The sequence below is a fragment of the Patiria miniata genome, unplaced genomic scaffold, assembly GCF_015706575.1.
Source record: "Patiria miniata isolate m_02_andy unplaced genomic scaffold, ASM1570657v1 HiC_scaffold_5, whole genome shotgun sequence".
Classification (NCBI taxonomy): domain Eukaryota; kingdom Metazoa; phylum Echinodermata; class Asteroidea; order Valvatida; family Asterinidae; genus Patiria; species Patiria miniata.
The window spans coordinates 34,304,783-34,330,195 of record NW_024037072.1 but is presented as its reverse complement, the minus strand read 5'-3'; the positions used below and the strand labels follow the sequence as shown (position 1 = coordinate 34,330,195).

General features: G+C 38.3%; 1 long non-coding RNA gene and 1 pseudogene across 1 annotated transcript; one reads left to right on the top strand and one right to left on the bottom strand.

The window, feature by feature from the left end:
* Positions 1–1,478: 1,478 nt before the first annotated feature.
* LOC119740323 lies at positions 1,479–4,954 on the bottom strand. Its single transcript, XR_005272668.1, has 3 exons — positions 4,785–4,954; positions 3,850–3,938; positions 1,479–3,194 (listed from the first exon to the last, which is right to left on the bottom strand). It is a non-coding gene; the product is annotated as an uncharacterized LOC119740323 (long non-coding RNA).
* Positions 4,955–11,265: 6,311 nt separating this feature from the next.
* On the top strand, positions 11,266–25,027 carry LOC119741403 (annotated as a pseudogene).
* The last annotated feature ends 386 nt before the right edge of the window (positions 25,028–25,413 follow it).

Here is a 25,413-nt window from a genome sequence, read left to right as displayed (position 1 = left end):
CAATGCAATGTACATTACGTCGCTTCATTCTCACAAAAGAGGGCAGTACATAACTTTAACGGTTGTACGGAGCGCACCGGCTAGGCTGCGCATGTGCGCGAGGAGGCGTAAAACGCTTTTACGGGGTCAAAAGGGCAGCGTGTCACAAAAAAATACAGCGGCACACAGCGTACAAAGTGAATGGCGCCCCCATTCGCCAATCAGTAGACTTGTATCAGTGCTTTTGTTCTGCTTCAGGGGAAGGGCAACAGACAGATGTCGTTCCTTTCTTAGTATACATGTAGATACCAAATCAGAAGCCATGATGATGTCATAATGGGTCGCAGTGCATCATCTTATAGGTGTACAGTCTGCAAGTCCTAAATCTATATACATGTATAAACAAAAACAACAACAGCACATAAAATAATAATGCAATAAAACAGAAAAAACATCGCCTCAATTAAAAAAAATAATGCGGAAAAAATTCAAAGGCGTTGTTTTAGTTAATTAAACGAAATGACTGCAATAATTTATGTTATAGTGAAACTTACACGATCATATTATTTATTCAAATGAGTACGTGCTCAGATGATTAGTCTCATTACACTCCAAATACCCCCCCCCCCCAAAAGAAACAATCAGTTCAAAAAACAAAAAAATAGAAGACAAATTTGACTTATTTTTCATAAAGTATTTTATTGAAGAAAAGGCTTGGTTGACGACTTGTTGGTTGGTACATTGGAAATGGCAAATATGTAACAATGGCAATTGACCACAATACAAATAATTCAAATGTCTACATGAAAGATGTCACCTTTTTTAGTACATGTACTATCAAAATGTTTGAGAATGACAATATAGCTAATTTCTTAAGACTTCAGAAACGGAGGAAAAGACAAATTTCATCTAAACGTAAGATAAGTCCTACTGATATCCTTAATCATTGTGGAACCTTTTGGACATGTAAAGGATTACTCACAGTATAAGTAAAGCTTATGTATATTTAATTGTTTAATAGTCAGCCCATCTCTACCAGCATGCATAATGCTCACAACACTCCCCCCAGAAACTAAAAGTCAAATTAAAATTGTTTTTTTGTAAAGTGTTTTAATTTTGAACATGCTTGCTGATGACTTGTTGGTTGCTACATTGGAAAGGGCCTATATGTGACAATGGCTTTACATATAATTGATCAACATTAAAATGTCTACACCATCCGTTAATAGATGTCGTCACGGTACATGCACTATCAAAATCCTTAACAATTGACAATATAGCTAATTTTTTAACACAATAAAAAAACGGTGGAAAAGACGATTTCATCTAAAAGTAAGATAAGTGCATACAAACTATCCCTGATATATGTTACTGAGCATTTATAAAGAATTTTGATGGATAAAATAAACACTACACATTTACAGCTAAAATATTGAGGGAAAACTGTTCCCCAAAACATACTCTAGAATGCACAAAAGCCTTCAGACTTTTAGAGACGGCGTGTCTCCACACCTATCTGGGGCATGCCACAAGAAATTAGTACAGTACATAATTACAGCTTCATCAAACTAAAACTGAATGTTTTCATACAAACATAAAGATGAACAGTGTACACTGTCAGTTGTATTTTACACGTAACATGTACTTGTATCATCATTTAATTGCTGAACATTTATTTGAAAGTTATGTCACTAGAAATATTAAATCGTTGTTAAAATTTAAGCATACAAAATATACTACGAAATAATTTTACACAACACCGTTATTAACATAATAAAAATATATGCATAATCCACATAACAACACGGGGATAGGGTGAAGCGATCGCTTTTGTTCCCTGACCCGTTGGACACTTACAGACTGACGGACAATTAAGTACGAACTAAGGACAATGACAGACAAACAGACAAACAGGAGTATCATTAAGCTATTGTTGTATGTTTACAAAGTATCAACAGAATACGAATAAAATGTAAGAAGTTGTGTTTTTAATTTTTTGGTAAATGTAGATAGAGTTAAAGACGTTTTAAGAGGGATACTTAGACTATTCCAGATACTCGTGCCACGTTGAACTATTCCATTTTTGAACACTGTCGTTCTATTGAAGCCAACATGAAGATTTTTCTTTGCGATACTCCTGGTTTTATAACAATGGACATTTGAAGTTAAAGTAAAACATGAGCTAAAACACAAAGGGAGCAAATTATTCATATATTTGTACATGAATTTACCGAGATTGAGATAATAAAGATCATTAAATTGCAATAATTTAAGATTGGCAAATAATGGTGTGGTATGATCTCGATAACCAGCATTGGAAATTATTCGAACAGCTCGTTTTTGCAAGATAAGAATATAAATACAAATTGAACATGATTATGTTCCTGTACAACACTGATACTTTTAGTTGTTTTCTGCACCGTAGTGAAGGACTCACTTTGTTTCCCAAGCACTGTATTTAGTGATAGGATTTTTATCAGTGTTGCTTTGGACATAGTTTCGTAGAAGAGTCTCTATGTACATTTCACACTTCTTGGAGGTCCACGCATACACATAGGTTGTTAGGTCAAACTATATGACAATTAGGCCTCGCAATAGTAGCATGGTCTTAAGGCGGTAGCATGGTCTTAAGAAGCGCTGGAGCTCCCTCTGAATGTAGTCGGTACATCAGACCGAGACCTACCACAGTTCTCCTGTGCGGCAGGAGATTGATGTTAACTTCTTTTGGAGGGGCCTTGATGATACTGATTGCGTGATGTTGCACATCATTGAGCTTCTTGCAATACATGGAACTTGCAGACATGTACGGTACAGGGGCTTACTCCATTGTGCTCCGGGCAAGGGCTTTATAGACTTGAGCACGACTATGAGGATCCAGGTATGGAGCGATTCTACGAAGCGTACTCACTCATTGTCCAGCTCTAGCAGCGATGGAGTTTACATGAGACTGGAAGCATAGACTCCTAGAGAATCTCACTCCAAGTATGTCCAGCTCCTGAACTCTCTGCAGGGGCTTTCCTCCCATAATCAATTCTAGAGGCTGCTCAGAAGGGGACCTTCTGCTCAGAGACATCACCTTGCATTTCTCTGTGGCAAACATGACGTTCCATTTTTGCCCTCACTCGTAGATCTTCTGGAGTTCTTCGTTCAGAGAGACGGTGGCAATGTCGGCATCCAGCGGGCAATTTCATCTGCTGTAGAGTCATCATGTTTCCCTGAATACAATATAATAGGAAGTGGTTTATAAGAAGCAACACTCATACAAAATTATGTCTCGTACAATTTTGCCACCTAGCTTCACTTTTGCAAAATGCTAAAATATTAGGGGACAAACTCAATTTTAAGCTACCAGTTGCATTCAAGGTACACTATTTGTAGAGATGTAGGTTCTGTTGCAAATGCCTCATTCAAGGACAATTCCATTTGTCAGTAGCATACCCCTTGTATTCTGTATCATTTGCCTTTTACCTCAAATTTGAGGTAAATAGGTCAGACTGCAGTTGTCCGCGTGTATTTTTATAAGCAAAGTATGAAATTGTCCAAAGTTTGAAAATACAGTAGGTTTCAGATAATGGTAATGGAAACAAAGTTTCATGATAAATCTTATTCACCTGAACCATGTTCATATACTGGCATACAGAGTGATGCTTTTGAAGAGCACACTGGCCATGACAACGGGCAGAAAACAAGTAGATTTGTAGTTGAAACCTTCTACAGAAGGTGGATACAAGAGAATGACATGTGTGATTGTCTATTACCTCCAAGACTCACACACACCAAACACAAGCCAGCAAGTTTCACTTTGAAGAACACTTGAACACCACCAACCAAAACTCTAGAAAACCCAGAAAATCTGACAATCTTACTCACCTGAACCACGTTCAACTACTGGCATACACAGTGATGCTATAGCACACTGGCAACTGGCAGGAAACATGTGGATTTGTAGTTGATGACTTCTACAGTAAGTGGATAAAAGAGAATGACATGTGAGGGTTTACTAACACTTGAACACCACCAACCAACCCCCCCCCCAAAAAAAAAAAACCCCGCAGAAAATCTGACAATCTCACTCATCTCAACCATGTTCAAATACTGGCAGGTAAAGTGATCCTGTTGGAGAGCAAATAACACACAAGAGTTCTGGGTGGCCCCACTGTAATGTGGCCAATAGTTATGACTTTGATGTACACATCTGCTTCAGGTGCTTTTGTAGCTGATAAGTCATACATGTATGCTGAACAGACTGGTCCAGCCTAAGCAGGTGTATGGTCAGTGGCAGGTGCCAAAGCATTATTGTTCTTCCACTGGCTGCCAAATCGACTGTTTGTCCACATCTATCGCTACATCAATCTTGACATCAGAGAAGATTACATTTCTAAGTATGTGTTACTGAATTCTCTGATCAATGCATATCAGTGGGTGGCTCTTCTTGAGATGTGCGTCACATGCAGATCTCCTCGTCACAAGGAGTCCGATATTCTCAATTGTTTTTTAAGGATTTCTTTGTTAAAAGAATAGTTGCCTCAATGTTGAGCTATAGCACTTTTGAAGCTCAGACCACTGGGTAGCTGGGCTTATAACTAATCTGGTCTGTATGTTTTCTAAGATTTCTACTTTGATCTCAGCAAAATGAAAGATGCAATTCAGGAGCTTCCTCCTTGCAAAACCACAAAGGTGTTGATCTGTGCAGTGTGACACTGTGCACTAGACATCAAGCCGGTCATGCTGTTTTGAAAAGCATCTTTCTATGATATATCTCGGTGTCAATGTTTCACTGTACTATTTTTACATTGTTTACTTACCATGAATGACATAATTCCATCTTGCACCTTGTGTACAGTCCACTCTCATTAATAAGAGGTCCTTGGGACTTTACAAATTCCCTCGTTATAACGGGAACCTTGTATTGTCAGGAGTTGAAAACAAAGAAAACATAAGAGTTGGGACCAACAATTTTTCTTGTTATAACAGGAACCTTACAACAGTGCTATTGTTAATGAATTCGAGTGTACGTCTTTTGAGTATACAACTTGAAAAATGAACATGATTTACCCAAAAAAAATCCATCATAATTTCATGACTACTTAAAATTAGTCAATTGTATGTTAGTTTGAAAGGTCAGCTTCACCATGTTCACATAACAACAACATTATTTAACAATATTACATTTAATAGAAAAACTTGTATGTACCGGTATACAAATGAAGGATATTTAGCCAGTGATCATCCCTCCGTGAACAAATGTCATGCACAAAAAAATTATTTAGGCAGACTGACGCTGTATTCAATTTGTACTCTGTGGCAATTAGAATATTTTGAACAATTTGAGGATGCAACCAAGCTATTTTAAAAGGGCCTTCACGGTTCAGGTTAAACATGATGAAAACAAATTCATACATTTCATGAGAATAAAAATTCACTTGATCAGAAATTTCTATAATGTCCAAAATGATCCCAACATCACGGAACTGAGAAATACAGTGTACGTGTACACTAGTGTACTTCACATTGACAGTTTCAATGTTATAGGTTTCAGAATGTCCTCAATAAAAATATTAAATTTATATTCTTATGGAAACTGCTTCATGATAACTGTAGTATGTTGGAATCACTGCAGCATCTACCGTATCCATATTTCTGATGTATACGTGGTCAATCAATGTGCCATTTTCTGTAGTTTCATCATGAACACACTGTCTATAACCATTATCTTGCATTAACTTTTCAATCCGTGAACAGTGTTTCAGAATGTTTTCATTAAAATCACCCATCACAATGCATCTATTGGAAACTTTATGAAGTTCACTCAACAGAATTTTAAGATAGCCAAGAAATTCATCCATTGAATATGAAGCTGGACGATATATTACTGCCACAGAATATGACATCTGACTTATTACCTGAAATGCAATATGCTCTAGATTCTGCACAGGAAGAGTCAGTCTGCTAAATGTTTTGTTCCTTCTACCAAATACTGCTACACCTCCATGACATTGCTGCTTCAACATTTGTGTAACTGTACTTGAGTTATCATATGACGCACTTCTGATCTGATGATAGCATTTGAATTCAGGTAATTCTAAATCAGAGTATTCCTCATCATCGATCCATGTTTCAGTAAGACAAATGAAATCAGATTTGATCATTTCATTATTACATTTAAGGTCCATTTGATGTTCTTTTAATCCTTGAATGTTATGCATCATGATTACAGTCTTGTTTAATTTCACCTCTTTTATGCATTCTTCAGCATCAGTAAATTCTGGCATACTTTTCAATGATTCCGAAACTGCCTTGTTACAGTAGATATATTTTTCATCAAACCCTTGAATAACAAGTCCATGCATTGATGTGACTCTACTCAGTGCAACATAAGCTTGTCCAGCTGAAAATGTACGTTCAAGTGAAACAACTGCTCTATCTGTTGTCATTCCTTGCACTTTGTGAACTGTGCTGCCCAGGCTAATTTTAAGGGAAACTGCTGTCGAACACACTGCTTACTGACATTTTCTTCTTCCTTTTGAATTGGAACTGTTTTTTTTTTTTATTTGACGATTTGTATTTTCTTTTTAACTTCAATCCAACATCCTTATTATGAAACTGAACTTCAATGCACTTCGGCCAAGATTTATCCGGCAACATAATAATTTCACGTACAGTGCCAAATACTCCATTCACAAGTCCATCTGATACATCAATGTTCTTAGTTAACATTACTCTAGCACCAACACCTAACCACAATGATTCAGGCAAGCTTGTGTATGTTGATTTCTTAGGAACTTTTACCCTTCCATTCTGACTACCTTTACTAGCATCTTTCTGTAAATCCTTAGCAATAATCAATATACAATCAGTACACGTTGCAAAGAGTGTTTGTGTATTGTATTCATCGACTTGTTTGTTACACTCGCAACCTATTCAGTGCTTTTGCAAACTGTACATCATCTTTTTGTCGCATGATTTCATTAAGTTCTACTTTCTGGAAAATATCATTCCATAGATCTACTGGGAGTGCTCTCTGATACAATGCTTTTCCTTTGACTGGAGGTAGTTGATAAAAATCTCCAACAGCTAAAATACTGATATCACCAAAAAGATTATGATTAGTGTTTGTTTCAACTGACGCAAACGTCCATGTATGTAGCACAGAATCTTATGATCAACCATCGATATTTCATCTATAATCAAAATTTGAAGATCTTGTAACACATTCCTCAGCGTATTCAATTTCTCTTCTCCAAGTGGTTGGTATGGCAATCTCGCATCAACAGGGATTGAAAGAGCACTGTGAATTGTACTACCATTGACATTAAATGCAGCAACTCCTGTAGGCGCAACTATCAAAACTGACATGTTCTCAGGATTTTGAACCATTCTAGCAAACAGTCCTGTTGCTTCATAATGAACTGACTTTATCAAGTGGCTTTTTCCTGTTCCAGCTCCACCTGTCACAAATACATGAAATGGTTCAGGATTTTTGCCATTGACCTTCTTCAAGCACCAGTTACGAATCTTATTAAACACTTGTCTCTGCTGTTCATTCAATGACCTTTATAAATTGAGTGCTTCTTGCTTTGATAATGTTTTGTATAAAGTTAAATTTTCAGTTTATCAACAAGATAAGATTTTCTACGGAAATTTTCTACGGAAGCGGACATGTTTTGGACTCGATCCTTGAAAGCGCGTGGAAGAAATGCTGGCCCCTATGACCAATAGTGTGGTCCAAAGAGCACACTATAACGGCTGTCACACGTACACGTGCGTGTTTTTCGTACGGGTACATACACATGTACGCTCAGAATCGCATATCATAAACCGATATACTATGCAAGGTTACGTATGGAGTACGTACGGTGGGATCGCGGTTTATTTCGAAGCTTCTCGAGTTCCCTGTGTCATACGGCCACACAATGTTTGCAGGCCGCTGATGTTTAATATCGGCGCCGGTATTTTTGTTAGAAGGTTGCCTTCCTCCTTGCTTCCATTTCTCTCACCTCCCCCTCTTTTCCCCCCTGTTTTTTTTTTTGACTCAATTTGACAGGGGGGGGGGGGGGAGGGGGGGGGGGGGCACGTGCCCCCGCGGCCCACCCCTGGATCCGCGCCTGATCATGATCAACATAATTATCATCATGCTCATCATCATTATCCATTGGATCTGGCTCAGTAATGAAGGTTCTACTGGATGGTGGTCTTGGAAAATTAAATCTACACTCAGTTCCTTTCTTTTTACATGACTTAGAATGCTTCTTGCTATGTAGCTGCACGTGACTCACAATGTCATTCAGCTCTGAATCCTCGTCCTTGGATGGCAATTTGCAGCTGATATATGAATCAATGAATTGAATAACTTCTAAATCACTATCATATCCCAATCTTGGAACATTCTCAATCCAAAATAAGCAATGGGTATGTGGACTTCCTCTTTGCTGAAATTCAACTCTATAAAAATAATCGTTCACTTTGCCAATAGACTGAGCTCTCGACATAATGACATCTTTCAAAAATGAATGGAATCTTTTGTCAAACATTCTAGCTGCAGTCACAGGGTTACTTCGCAATATTTTACATTTCTCATTCCAATCCAAATCTTCAATATCTTTAGGATCACCTTGTTGTCTCAATATCGTGTTTATGATTTCAGGCCATCTCATATCAGCTGCTGAAAATGAGCAAAACCATGTTGGTATTCCAAGTTGCCTAATCATAGCCATGACATCTTTCTGAGCTGCCTGCCAGTATGGGGGTGTACCTCTGATTGGTTTCAAGAACCTGTAACCACTGTCAGACTGTAAAATATCTCTCAGTTGATCTCTATCGTTAATCATGCTAGCATTTACACTTTCAGCACTGTGTATACTGCCTGATGAGCTCTGACGCATTGCTATTGAGACTTTTGACATTACTTGTTGTATTTCTGACAGGTATTGAGCATAGAAGATATACTGAGTACACTTTGCAAATCTATTATTTGCATTCATTAACCCAATATGAAAATATCTGCAGAGACGTAACTTTACATCACGATCATCACTGAAAATAGGGCCGCCTGTTGGAAATAATGTTGGGAAACATTTGGCCTCATTACCTTCTTCCATTAATACTCTGACTGGGCTATTTCCTTCACAAGGTGCAACACACATGACATCATCAAATATTGATCCAAAGCATCTTGAGCAATGTTCACTGGCTGCAAACATGTATCGTGAACAATACCTGTCAAACGTTCTTCATCTGTGTCCACATCTATGTCTTCATCACTTTCACTTGAATTATCAGATTCATGCTCTTCTTGGCTATCACTTTCATCTTCCAGGGGATTGTCCCACTCACAGTTTATCTCAATGTCCTTGTACCACACATAATGCTCCTTAAGACACTGGAGTGCACGCTGAACACGTTCTCTACTTACAAATTGGTACTGGTAATATCCTTTGAATGACAATTTCCTCTTGAACTTAACCCTGATTAACTCATTATCATTAGAACATCTAGGCAATGCTGTTACGGTTTGCGAAATATTTGAAGGTACACAAACAACTGTGCCATGCGCTGCATTCTGTCCACCTCTGGGTAAAGCCATCATCTTCATAAATGCCACATTGATTGCAATCAGATGCTCCTCCAATATATTTAAACAACTCAATTCCTCTGGGATATCTTCCAATGCCAAATTGTTTGCACAAGCTTCTGCTGGGATCCTGTTCTGAAGCAATTTCCTGTGACATGTATAACAAATCCACAAACTTGATCTACTTGATTCTGCCACACGACACTTATCACCACAACTTTCATTGTTGGCACACTTATGCAGATACTTATGAGATATGCAATCAACACTTTTGTATTTACTTTCTTTACACTTTACAACCTGCTTTCGAAAAAGGAGTTTGTGACAAACTGCACATATATATTCAGGTCCTGATGACACATCTTGCCTCCAATATCTCATTACATTGTTCATAATACGTTGACTTGCTCTCTTTCTTTTTTTCCCGTTCAGCATTCCTTTGCTGCATTTTTTGACGATAACATTGATTGCTGTGGTACTTTGCTTTCTGAAAATGTATCAATTTCATCCTATAAAATTTGTTCAAAGAATACTTCTTTTTAATCGAACTAATAAGACCATTTTTATATGATATATCATTATGGTACTTGTTTTTCATAGATCTATCAAGAGCATTTCTATATGATGAAGCACTGTGGTACTTGTTTTTCACTGATTTAACACGAGCATTTCTATATGATAAATCACTATGGTATTTTCTCTTGCTATATATTTTGGCACTTTTTTTCTTACTTTGCCTATGTTCTGCATCTCTGTCATACTTCAATTTATCACCGCCAATTCTTTTACTCCTATAATCAGCATTGTCCTGGTATCTTTTCCGCATGACCCCAGTGATATTTGCTGCATTTTCTTTGTATCGTTTTTTTTGCTACACTCAATAGCACCTTGTCTGTATTCCACAGATTTATGATATTTTTCTTTCTTTGCACATTTCTTCTTCTCTTTGACACTTACAGCATCGTTTCTATTTTGTTTATCTTTCTTTCTCTGATATCTTTCCCTTTGCTGGTCTCTGCGTGATTTTTGCCTCTTCCTTATATTAACACGTGTCTGTCTCTTTGATCTTTTCAACACTTGTGTTTCTGATGTATTGTCATTATGCTCCTGAATGTTGTCTCGTTCCTTTCTTCTGGACCCATGTACACTTGTCACTAAATCATAATGTACCTGTTTCTTATGGTGCAAATAAATTCCCGACTGGACTGAACTGTCACTACTTCTTTCTGTACATGTATATCTGTTCGAAAATAAATACCACTTATTAGCATCATCATACGTGTAAATACCAACATCCAACATGTGTGCTGTTACAATGATTCTACCTCAGTAGCCCATGTTCCATTGTTATACAGTCTTGCATTTGTGACATACTCTTCCACCGTCCTGTAACCTTCACGTAAATAGCCCTTAAACTGATCAGCATTTTCCAACAAGTGATTAACAATTGCCATTCTGAGTTGCATGTGATTATTTTCAGTGCCCGAAATAGCATATGAAATAGCTCTGTAAAAACAGTTACCGTCACCTTGAATTTTCTTTATAGCATCAGGTCTTGTCAACTTCTCACATTTCACAGGAATTTCATGACCATCTAGACAAATTTTTGTCACATCTAATTTCTCACACAGTGCAATCTTATGGTCATAAGACAAGGGAACAAATTTTAAATTGTCAGGTTGATTAGCTTGTATGAGTCCTCTGTCATGTTCACCATGTTTCTTTATCCGTGCAATACTACTGGAGCTACCATTGAGAGTCTCATCACAACCACAGATACTGACATCATCATCTACCCAGACAGTAACACCTGTAATTTCAAATTGTTCATTATCTCTGACATTCATAGACTTTCCAAGTTCAGTACAATACCTGCACACACCTTGCCATGATGATGCACATTTGAGCAAACTTCTTCCTTCACTGTTCTGATGTCCATGCTGATTTCTAGAATGTGAATCGAAAATATAATACATTCCATCTTGAGCAATTACTGATATTGTATTCCCTTTGAAGCAAATAAAACATGCACGATATTTCTGCACTGTCTGCTCCACTGCACAACTCAATGGAATCATGTTGAATTCATTCAGACATGTTTCTTCCCCAAAACTATCAGAAACAGATTCATCTATCTTCAAGTGAAAATGTTTACCGAATGCATCAATTTCATCAGGCAACTCACTGATTAAAAAATATTCATCCATCATTGTAGAGCTACGAGACAAACAACTGTACAATTCATTCCCAGTATTCAACACAAAATCCACGTCTTTGCAACTCCACATATTTAACGGCTTAATTCGGCTATAGAGAATTCCACACAGGCTCATACAAACACATTGTCTTCCAGCCAGTTCCGCAAATCTGAGATCACCTTGATGGAAGCTACCTTGAATACATCTGATTTCTTTAGTCTCATTAATCTGTTGATTGTCTTTACAAGAGCAACTGTGTTTACTACTTTTTACTTACTATGTATGTACATACATGTATTTTGGCTCTGAGTTTTTTCTTGTCACAATCTTGTGCTAAATCTTCCATGTTGTCTCCAGCTTTCTTTTGGACTTAATTTTCTCAACACTGTTCTTTTCATTCTGTATGAACATTCGCTCTTTCCTTCTACTTTTGCCATTAACATCTCTACTTTTCCTTGCAGACTGACCTCTTGTCCTCTGTACATTGTCTTGATTTTCCTCATTCTTATCCTTTCCACTACTACAACTAATCTCAGCATTAGTACTTTTCTTGCTGCGTAAAAAATAACCTCCAGTCTGCTGAACAATGCAACATCTTTCACCTGTATTTAATCATGCATGTTTGCTGTCCATGTTATCTACATGCTCAATTTTGTCATTGCCTGCCTGTTCCTCACCTTCATTTCCATGTACAGTTGAAACTTTAATGTGCTCTTGTGTGCTAGAAACACATTCAGTGCATGACTCATAAGCTGCTTCCTCCGTGTACACTTCAGATGATGGCATCTCAAATTTGCTCTGATCTGTCGGAATGTCAAGATCATACAACAAAGAGTCATTGTAGGTACACCTCCCACATTTTAGACACAGCCATGCTACGGATTTGCTTGCAAGCACAGACTGAATGTTTGCAAATCCCATACAATTGACATGATAGTAGATTTTACAAGTATCACACTGCACAACTTGATCGTGTTCACTAGCCACTTGATCACACAACCAACATTGCTTGACTTGTAATTCGTTTATAGAACGATTCACATCCTTAACTGCTGACTTCTCAACACTACATCTCTTGTGAAGTTTCCTTCCTATATTTCCATTTAGTCCATCTGAACATTTACTTCTCTTTAACAAGACCGGTTCATTCTTATGTTTGATCGACTTCCTTTTTTTGATTTGCTCTTTATTTTTCATTTTCTTGATAACATAAGACAGACTTCTTTTTGTGTGACTCTGCATACTCTTTTGTGTTTTCTCATGGTTCCTCCTCTCTTCCTTACTCATACGCTGTTCAATGACCTTGCCATTCCTCGACCTATGCAATGCTTGTCTTCGTTCACATCTTCTGATTTTCTTTCTGTTCGGTTTTGACACCTTCTTTGTCTCTTTGATATACTCTACAACACAATCCAATGATATATTCCCTGATATAAATATTGAGTTTACCTTGAAAACATTAACTGACTTCAACTTTGTCATCTTTGGCTACAAATTGACAATCAACTTCAGTTTTGTAATCTTTAGCTCAGAATTGACAATCAGCTTCAGCAAGTAATCGTTGCCTTTGAATTGGCAATCAACTTCAGCAAGTAATCTTTGCCTTTGAATTGGCAATCAACTTCAGCAAGTAATCTTTGCCTTTGAATTGGCAATCAACTTCAGCAAGTAATCTTTGCCTTTGAATTGGCAATCAACTTCAGCTTTGTAACTTTATAACAAAATAGCTTTAACACAGAACACGTTTAGCTCACAAAAAACAACTTCAGCTCAAATATAACAACTTCAGCTCACATGTAACAACTTTTATTCATATGATATTTAGGAGATCAAATGTTGGAGTGAATGTAATCTTTGCCTTTGAATTCGCAATCAACTTCAGCAAGTAATCTTTGCCTTAGAATTGGCAATCAACTTCAGCAAGTAATCTTTGCCTTTGAATTGGCAATTAACTTCAGCAAGTAATCTTTGCCTTTGAATTCGCAATCAACTTCAGCAAGTAATCTTTGCCTTTGAATTGGCAATCAACTTCAGCAAGTAATCTTTGCCTTAGAATTACCAATCAACTTCAGCAAGTAATCTTTGCCTTTGAATTGGTAATCAACTGCAGCAAGTAATCTTTGCCTTTGAATTGGCAATCAACTTCAGCTTTGTAACTTTATAACAAAATAGCTTTAACACAGAACACGTTTAGCTCACAAAAACTTTTATTCATATGATATTTAGGAGATCAAATGTTGGAGTGAATGTAATCTTTGCCTTTGAATTCGCAATCAACTTCAGCAAGTAATCTTTGCCTTAGAATTGGCAATCAACTTCAGCAAGTAATCTTTGCCTTTGAATTGGCAATCAACTTCAGCAAGTAATCTTTGCCTTTGCATTGGCAATCAACTTCAGCAAGTAATCTTTGCCGTTGAATTGGCAATCAACTTTAGCTTTGTAACTTTATAACAAAATAGCTTGAACACAGAACACGTTTAGCTCACAAAAAACAACTTCAGCTCACATATAACAACTTCAGCTCACATATATAACAACTTCAGCTCACATATAACAACTTCAGCTCACATGTAACAACTTTTATTCATAAGATATTTAGGAGATCAAATGTTGGATTGAATGTAATCTTTGCCTTTGAATTGGCAATCAACTTGAGCAAGTAATCTTTGCCTTTGAATTCGCAATCAACTTCAGCAAGTAATCTTTGCCTTTAAATTGGCAATCAACTTTAGCAAGTAATCTTTGCATTAGAATTGCCAATCAACTTCAGCATGTAATCTTTGCCTTTGAATTGGCAATCAACTTCAGCAAGTAATCTTTGCCTTTGAATTGGCAATCAACTTCAGCATGTAATCTTTGCTAAACAGAACACGTTTAGCTCACAAAAAAACAACTTCAGCTCAAATATAACAACTTCAGCTCACATGTAACAACTTTTATTCATATGATATTTAGGAGATCAAATGTTAGAGTGAATGCAATCTTTGCCTTTGAATTTGCAATCAACTTCAGCAAGTAATCTTTGCCTTAGAATTGGCAATCAACTTCAGCAAGTAATCTTTGCCTTTGAATTGGCAATTAACTTCAGCAAGTAATCTTTGCCTTTGAATTCGCAATCAACTTCAGCAAGTAATCTTTGCCTTTGAATTGGCAATCAACTTCAGCAAGTAATCTTTGCCTTTGAATTGGCAATCAACTTCAGCATGTAATCTTTGCCTTTGAATTGGCAATCAACTTCAGCTTTGTAACTTTATAACAAAATAGCTTTAACACAGAACACGTTTAGCTCACAAAAACTTTTATTCATATGATATTTAGGAGATCAAATGTTAGAGTGAATGTAATCTTTGCCTTTGAATTCGCAATCAACTTCAGCAAGTAATCTTTGTCTTAGAATTGGCAAACAACTTCAGCAAGTAATCTTTGCCTTTGAATTGGCAATCAACTTCAGCTTTGTAACTTTATAACAAAATAGCTTTAACACAGAACACGTTTAGCTCACAAAAAACAACTTCAGCTCACATATAACAACTTCAGCTCACATATTAACAACTTCAGCTCACATTTAACAACTTCAGCTCACATGTAACAACTTTTATTCATATGATATTTAGGAGATCAAATGTTGGAGTGAATGTAATCTTTGCCTTTGAATTCGCAATCAACTTCAGCAAGTAATCTTTGCCTTTGAATTGGCAATCAATTTCAGCAAGTAATTTTTGCCTTTGAATTGGCAATCAACTTCAGCAAGTAATCTTTGCCTTTGAATTGGCAATCAACTTCAGCAAGTAATCTTTGCCTTTGAATTGGCAATCAACTTCAGCAAGTAATCTTTGCCTTTGAATTGGCAATCAACTTCAGCAAGTAATCTTTGCCTTAGAATTGCCAATCAACTTCAGCAAGTAATCTTTGCCTTTGAATTGGCAATCAACTTCAGCAAGTAATCTTTGCCTTTGAATTGGCAATCAACTTCAGCATGTAATCTTTGCCTTTGAATTGGCAATCAACTTCAGCTTTGTAACTTTATAACAAAATAGCTTTAACACAGAACACGTTTAGCTCACAAAAAACAACTTCAGCTCACATATAACAACTTCAGCTCACATATATAACAACTTCAGCTCACATATAACAACTTCAGCTCACATGTAACAACTTTTATTCATATGATATTTAGGAGATCAAATGTTGGAGTGAATGTGGAATGAACTGAACACACTAAGGAATGAAATGAGATGACAGGGCAGGGTTAATGGGACAGACACACTGGACGAACTGCACAAAAACAGACCAGAAGGAACTTGATGTCTTGGATGGCGTCACGACACTCTTCATTTCTGAAAACAAAATAAGAAGAAAAATACATTTGTAAATGAAGTATGAATACAGTTAGGGTGACAACTAGTGTGTAAAAACCGCAATACAATTCTTCACAAAATTGCCTTTTGCCTTGCACAACATGCAGATTTGTGTAATACTCAAGATTTTAAAAGACACATGATCAACTAGAATCAAAAGACATTTGCCTTTTTGAAGTGACTTAACTACATTATGTACAGTCACACTCTTGGGGGGGGGGGGGAGCTTAGATTGTAAATACTTTATTGTATTTGTAAAGGGCACTTTTATTTTGTTTATAGTCAATCCTTAATTTGTGGAGAATACCATTGCAGTAGTAACACTTTAGTTGTCACCCTATTTCTAAATGTTGAACCTCAATAAGCATAAGGGTCTGACGTCTGACAAATGATGTACCAAAGAATTTAATACACCACTTTGTAAATTGATCATCTAATGCAACACATCATATGTATAAATTGACCACAGCAACCCACAAAATTAATAATTAACATAGACTGATTTAACAATACTGCCTACTTTGTAGTCACCAAATACTCTTTGGGGCATTTCAATACAGTTGTATGCCGCTGTAACCATATTGAGTCAACTGAAATGCCACAAAAGACTAGGGCCTACCAAGTAACCACATTCCTCAAAGATAACACATTTGATCAAACCATCTGGAGAAAAGATGTTCAACAAAATCACTTCCATGAAATTTCAATTAATAAATGTTCACTGACTACATCATCCAATTCAAAATAGATCATGTCAGTTCATAGCAAACATGCATGCAACATGGAGGTAGGAAACATAGATCATTATGCAGGAAATGTAAGTCAGTCAGTTCATCCTAAAGATTGCACTAACAACAGCCATGACAGGCTCAGGTCATATACTCCTAACAATTTCACTTTTATAGCTCCATGACTACACTAGTACTCTGATTTCTTTTCATTCACTATTTTTTGACCTACAAGTACAAAACACCACTCTGTGAGTCTGTGAGTTTGTGTATATCTTCCAAATAAAAAGATGTTAACACAAAGATCCCATCATATTCATGTCGTGATGACTTCACCTCAATTTTGTCAACTTTTCGTGAAACACATGCCCCCCATATCATCCCAGTACAGTTAACAACAAGTAAAAAGTGGAGTATTTGAGCCACATTAATGTGGGGTACACCCGTCCTGGGCCACGATACACCATGGATACACCTAAAGCCGGCCGGTACTTTGCTTGTATACATATCCACGTGATACACCATGCAGCTAGCTCTGCATACATTATCCACGTGACCATGGTGACGTGACCATATCGTCACCAGTCGTCAAAAAATCACCAATTATACAATTAGGCCTAACACTTCATCTGAAACGTTTACATACAAAACAGTATTATTATCCAACAGACATTTACAAATACAAGCTAAACAAAACAATCTGCTAACATCACTAAATTTTCCGCTAACAAAACTGCTCGTATATCGCAGGTCGTACCTCGAAAGCTGATATATGGTTCTGGGTACTAGGCCTATACTTTATACAGAACATGTACATGCACTAGGTTTGTTCGTAGCAAAGCAGCCTCGACTCCAGGGGCGCGTGCTCGTTCCTTACACTAACCCCTGGCTGTGATGATGACGTAAATGACACTGAATGGCTATTCACAGCGTACTGCGCGGGCATTTCGAAGATTGCACGCCGGGCGCGCCCATAATGCTTCCGGTCGAAAAAGGCCAAAACCGGAAGTGGCTTATTATTTGAAAATGGTAATAGATATGAACTTGCTTTTAACGGTGTTAGTCTTTTGGCTAAAAGTATTCTTCAAATCATCTACCAATGACGTCATGCAATCTTCGAGCGCCCTCTAGCAACAGGTTGAAAATTAGCAAAAATTTATTTTGAATCTATAGATGTCTGTGGCGAAGTTTGTCGGAATCGCCTAAATATTGGTGTAAATGATGACCTTGACCCACTTAAGACGTGTGCGAAGTTTTAGGCGAATGACGTCATCAGACCGGAAGTTATAATAAAAAGACCCTTTTTCATTTGAAAATTCCTGAAAAATCAACCATGGCAGTTTTTATGTTAGTTTTTACTTTAATTGTCGATTTAAGGGTAGGTCTAAAACATTTCAAAGCTTCGAGGCAATAAGCGAACTCAGACATGCCCTGCGCACGCTTAAAACTTCAGGCTGACAATACCTCTGCTCTAAAACATGCACAGAACGTCTATATGTACATACACAAACGTTACACACATACATGTACATCGTATGTCAGTCAGCCTGCAGAGCACGTGTTGCCGAGGTCAAATCCTGTCCACATCACAGTGACCGTTTTAGCTGATTTTCGGCTATCTCTGACAGATTTTATGTTCATGCATGCGCATAGTCAGGGACGTACCGTATAATAAAAAATCATAATGCCTAAAAGCCCTATGTTACGTATTTAAAGGTGCAGTTTTTCTGCAGTGGGATTTTCCACAAGTCTTTTCCTATACAACACTGATATCTTACTGAGTAGTTCTGAACTTCAGCCGAGAATTACTATGAGAAGAAAAGAGAAATCGTATTTTTTTTCGCGCTGTCATTCGATTGAACATATTCCTAAGGGTCAGAATATCAAGTAATATTTCATAAAAATGTCTCAGTTCAAAGGCAAATTACAAATTTAAAGGTGCAATTTTTCTGCAGTGTTTTTTTTTATTTTAGCCCGTTAACTTTGTACACGTGTTAGCCCATTGACTTTGTACACGTTTTCAAGCCACCATTTCTATAACTTGGCGATCTGGAATCGTCATCAATGTTACAGCCAAGGAAGACCCTCATACAAAAATTATGCCAAGACTATGACGTCATGATGACGTCATCACCTAATTTTTTTTAATGGATTTTTGAAAATTTACGTGCATATTATGAAGTCCTAGGCCTATATCTACAGAACTGTAAGTCTGATTGGGTTGAAACTTGGTACATGTATGTGGCTAGACCGGGATGTGTTATAGGTAAAAACAAATTAGGTGACGCCATGATGACGTCATCCGGAGATTTTATATGAATATTTGAAGTTTTTGACCTTTTAGCCATATCTCATGAACATAACATGCAAAATTCAAAATTCTGTGTGTGTAAATGGTCTGTTAGGTAAAAGGTATTTGCACAAAATTTTGAAAAAAAATATCTGACATCATATGACACCAATTCAATAATATTGTTAATCCTTTTTCAAACACTTTTCACACGTCAATAAATCTCATGAACAGAAATGCTAAAGTCAATTTTCTTAATAATATGAATCGGATTTAAGGTCAAAGCTATATGACAATTTCAAATGACGCAACGACTGCATGTAAGTTTGACTGCAAAAATTGAAGAAAAAAAAAACACAGAAAAAAAGGCTTAGAAATTGACCACAAGCGTGTGGCATGTGGAGAAAATTAAACTTTTTCCAAATACGGTAGGTAATACTGCCAAAACATCCCCTTCCAGTGCATGCTTCAGACACATGCGATTGCATTGGTTTTAAATACTGATCTTGGGCATTTCGCCTTTTGTTGATCTCCGCCAATGCCATCTTAGATTGCTCTCAGTTTCCTTTATTTTGTAAACACCCCTATACACTTATAATTGAGCACATTAATACGAACTAAGCCCGCATCGCCGGCTTCGATGGGTAATGAATAAAATAAATCACTACAAGGAAACTCTTTACAATTTATAACTGGGGAGAAACCTTGAATGAAGACCTGCTACAATTGGAGTTTTACGTAACATTAAGTGGCCATTGTTCTATCATATATTCTGTCTGCAGCACAATACTATCCAATTTGGTTGTAGCTTGGTATGAACCTAAGCCGCCATGTCGTATACATAAATCCAAACTGACTTCATGATGACGTCTTGACATGACATCTCACTCACATTAAAGCTGAAGTTACAAAGCTGAAGTTGATTGCCAATTCAAAGGCAAAGATTACATGCTGAAGTTGATTGCCAATTCAAAGGCAAAGATTACTTGCTGAAGTTGATTGCAAATTCAAAGGCAAAGATTACGTGCTGAAGTTGATTGCGAATTCAAAGGCAAAGATTACTTGCTGAAGTTGATTGCCAATTCTAAGGCAAAGATTACTTGCTGAAGTTGATTGCCAGATCAAAGGCAAAGATTACTTGCTGAAGTTGATTGCGAATTCAAAGGCAAAGATTACTTGCTGAAGTTGATTGCGAATTCAAAGGCAAAGATTACTTGCTGAAGTTGATTGCCAATTCAAAGGCAAAGATTACGTGCTGAAGTTGATTGCGAATTCAAAGGCAAAGATTACTTGCTGAAGTTGATTGCCAATTCTAAGGCAAAGATTACTTGCTGAAGTTGATTGCCAGATCAAAGGCAAAGATTACTTGCTGAAGTTGATTGCCAATTCAAAGGCAAAGATTACTTGCTGAAGTTGATTGCCAATTCAAAGGCAAAGATTACTTGCTGAAGTTGATTGCCAATTCAAAGGCAACGGTTACTTGCTAAAGCTGATTGTCAATTCTGAGCTAAAGATTACAAAACTGAAGTTGATTGTCAATTTGTAGCCAAAGATGACAAAGTTGAAGTCAGTTAATGTTTTCAAGGTAAACTCAAGATTTATAACAGGGGATGTGTGGAAACCAAATTTCCAACAAGAATCAAAGTGTGGACAAAATGCAATCCCATTGTGTATCATGGAGTTCATACAAGAAGGTACAGGCATGCTTGAGTCTAATGCTGAACATGTGTGTGAATTAGAACCTGTGTACATGTTTGTTCCTGTGGCAGATGTTGAAAGACATGTGAATCGATGGAAGAAGTGGAGAATCAACAAAATGACTACAAAGAGATTGAAACAGCAGAAAGCAGTGCGAAGGTTGAAGGCCAGTGGGCAAACATGCTGCAGTAGACATCAGGTATTGGATTGTGTTGTAGAGTATATCAAAGAGACAAAGAAGGTGTCAAAACCAAACAGAAAGAAAATCAGAAGATGTGAACGAAGACAAGCATTGCATAGGTTAAGGAATGGCAAGGTCATTGAACAGCGTATGAGTAAGGAAGAGAGGAGGAAGCATGAGAAAACACAATATCTGAACATCATATGACACCAATTCAATAATATTGTTAATCCTTTTTCAAACACTTTTCACACGTCAATAAATCTCATGAACAGAAATGCTAAAGTCAATTTTCTTAATTATATGAATCGGATTTAAGGTCAAAGCTATATGACAATTTCAAATGACGCAACGACTGCATGTAAGTTTGACTGCAAAAATTGAAGAAAAAAAAACACAGAAAAAAAGGCTTAGAAATTGACCACAAGCGTGTGGCATGTGGAGAAAATTAAACTTTTTCCAAATACGGTAGGTAATACTGCCAAAACATCCCCTTCCAGTGCATGCTTCAGACACATGTGATTGCATTGGTTTTAAATACTGATCTTGGGCATTTCGCTTTTTGTTGATCTCCGCCAATGCCATCTTAGATTGCTCTCAGTTTCCTTTATTGTGTAAACACCCCTATACACTTATAATTGAGCACATTAATACGAACTAAGCCCGCATCGCCGGCTTCGATGGGTAATGAATAAATAAATCACTACAAGGAAACTCTTTACAATTTATAACTGGGGAGAAACCTTGAATGAAGACCTGCTACAATTGGAGTTTTACGTAACATTAAGTGGCCATTATTCTATCATATGGTCTGTCTGCAGCACAATACTATCCAATTTGGTTGTAGCTTGGTATGAACCTAAGCCGCCATGTCGTATACATAAATCCAACTGACGTCATGATGACGTCTTGACATGACATCTCACTCACATTAAAGCTGCATTTTGTACAGCCTATAAATCTACATTTTGCATTTTCTTTTACTACACCTGCATTACCTATCAGTCTGTAACATAATGCCGAAACAGCCCTATGTTTGTCCACAAACATACATGTATGTCTAGTTTCTCTTAAAAAGGTTTGTTAGTCATTTGGAACATTTGTCTTTTACCAATATGTGGTTTAGAGTATTTTTTTTAAAGGGAAAATAAAGTCCGAGAACCTGACTTGCAACTCAACGTAGGCCTAATTCGAAATGCGTACGGAAAAAAAATATCGCAGCCGGGTCGGGCGGCCATTTTGGAAGAAGAAGAAGAAAAAAAGGGCCTCCTCCTTGAGCTAAATATGTTTTTTTTTAATTTGGCCTAACTGTGTTTTTTCTTATGGTGTGCCCCCCTAGTTTGTACTGTGCACTCCCCCCCCCCCCCTAATGCCCGCAGCTGGCGACGGTGTAGTCTGAGTATCACCCGTTATCCACGGAGCCATCTCCTGTCTAACGTCTGATATGTCAAAGCATGCAGATTTATGCAAGCCGCGCGCCAGCCAATCGGAGTCGACTTTACTAAATCGTGACGTCACTTCATCCCAAAATCAGGACTAACGCTGTGATTGGTCAATTCGAATGCAGCGTTTTGTAATACAACAACAGCCAGGAGCGCATTCGCCTAACATGATACCGAGCGCCGCGCGCCGTGATTGGTCAATCCGAATGCAGCGTTTTGTAATACAACATCACTCGGGAGCGCATTTGTACCGAGCGCCGCACGCCGTGACAATCCATGTCTATGACGCGCAATAGGTGAATGACCAAAGGCCTGATAGACCTATAGAAAGCACCTGCTGATTGGTCAAAATCTAGGAAGTCAAGAGGCGGGGTCTTGCCAACCTCGTCCCCAGGGTGTCGAGCAGTACGCGCCCACCACTACCTGCTCTCTCACCCTGGTATTGGATCATTTGCATGTGCAAGATTTTTGAACACGTATGCAAATGAGGAACAGTCTGGTGCCTGGATATGCGTTACACATTAGCGTTTGTTTTTGTATGCGGTGTCTGGGGTAAAAACAGAGTCAATTCGTAGCAGCGCGAGTACGGCGTGAGTTACGATAACACGATTTTTGAAATCAAACTGTTACGATCTTATCGAGACAACATGCAGTATCATATTTCATATTAATATGAGCAAATTGGAAAGGAAATTAGTATTTTCGAGAAGGCGTGGACGAATGATCGCGAAAACACGTACTGCACGTTGTGAATAATAGCACCAAGTACACGATAAAAATCCATTACTAGCCAGTTGCGGTATCCAATCAGGATACAGGAAGAAAGTTTCCTATCCAGGGTTTACTATTGGAAACGCGGTTGGAAATAAAGTAAGCACTGGAGACGAGGTTGGTCCCGGACCTGATTGCAAGGCTGTGTACATGTACAATTAGGTATAATTATGCTGTATCAGTGGGCGCGCATGACTGGCCGTAGTTCACCTAGCCTTTCACCAAGGCCATCGTGGCTTAACTTGCCCACATTCAAAGCGGTGAAAATGCGAAGCGACTGGAGATGGAGACCACACATGAGAGTGGCAAAGCCACTCGTGCATATGACATGCTGACTTAATCTTTGCTCCAGTCGCTTCGGGTCTTCGCAACTCCGCCGCTCTAAGCCACGATGGCCTGGGCGAAAGGCTATTTTTCACCCGGCTCCCCGCCACACACACGGCGAAACCCCGATCCGTTGTTCGTATACAGCTTGAGATGGTGATGACGTCACATGTCAAGTGAAGGAGGTAAAATCTTTTAACCAATCACACACGTCCACATGCCAGAATGACGCCTAGTATGGAAGGAGAGCCAATCACATCTCGACATTCCATCAGACTCTCGGCTGGCGATACCTGCTCCCCGAGCGACGGAGTAATGTGTGTGGCAATTTCGACCAAGCAGCATCCTCGCGTCAGAGTTTGCATTTTCTCGTCAATACCTTACGCAGAGTTCCTTTTCCAATCAAGCACTATTCTTTAAATCGTTGAAAGTTTTTAATGTAAACAGAAAAAGATGGCAATTTTTTTCAGTGCTTTTAAGATTTCTTTCTTCATTTTTATTGCACTTGGTGGGAATTTCGAAGGTGCCGTTGGTTTCGGAAGCAAGTGCGATTTCGGGCATGCATTGATTTTACATGCTGTGGAAAATCGAGTCCTGAGACAGTTTGCATACGCGACGAAAACAACGCGCTCTCGTGTCATCTGCGGGAGAGAATGCAGCATGGATAACCACTGCAAGTCACTCAACTTCAATGGGACCAGTGGTCTGTGCGAACTGAACAATGCAACGAGACAAGACGTACACTCAGGATACTTCTTGGCAGAGGCAGGGAGCGCTTACTACGACTCCAATTAGACCACAACTCTCTTCTCTTTGGCTGACAGCCCCTTGGCCCGTGCTGAAAGTTGCAAGAAACTGTTGGAGGCAGGTTACGACACGAGCGGCGTCTACACAATCTACCCAGAAGGATACGACAACGGTCTACAAGTCTACTGTGACATGGAAACTGATGGCGGGGGATGGATCGTTTTTCAGAGGCGACAAGATGGCAGCGTGGACTTTTACCGAAACTGGACCGAGTACCAGTTTGGCTTTAGTGATCTGTCCGGTGAGTTCTGGCTTGGTAATGACAATCTGGTGAGTCTGACCTCTGAAGGACCAAAGGAGCTGTGAGTAGATCTGGGGAACTGGCAAAACAACACAGCTTGGGCCAAGTACGGACTTTTTTTGTTAATACAGACCTCTATTATTTAGAAGTTGGTTTGTATGATAAAAGCAGCACTGCTTTTGACTATTTTTGGTTTAACCGTGATTGGCCATTCACGACTAAGGACAGAGACAATGATGGCGACTACTCTGGTTTGAATTGTGCGGAGTACACTGAAGGGGCATGGTGGTTCGATGAGTGCAAAGGAGTAGATGGAGAAACAAATCACTTAAACGGCAAATATTGCCACGTGCAGCCTGGCGTTCAGCACAAGGGCATTCGGTGGTAGAACTGGCACTATGATGTTTCTCTCAAGAGTTGCAGCATGAAACTTCGTTAATGCAAACGATTCGTGATGCGGGTGGAGACAAGAAAGACAAAACTGCTCGGTAAAAACTGGTGGTGACTGCTTCGAAATGGTACCTGACGAGCGGCGTAAGAATGCAGGACGAAGGAAGAACCAGCTTGCGACGGAATCTAAGGGGTTTTTCTGGTGAGTGCTGCCTGAAATGACAATTTTATGAATCTAGACTTTGAAGCTCAAGGGAGCTACGGGTGCATCTGGAGGAGCGAGACGTTTTAATACACGACTTGGGCCGTGTACCTTCATGGTAGTCTTTGTCCAAGACTGTATTTTGGGTTGTTTCCGAATGCAGCTGCTCTTTGGCAAGCCACAGTTTAGCAACCACGGCGGTAAATGTAGTTATATATAAAATCAATTAAATC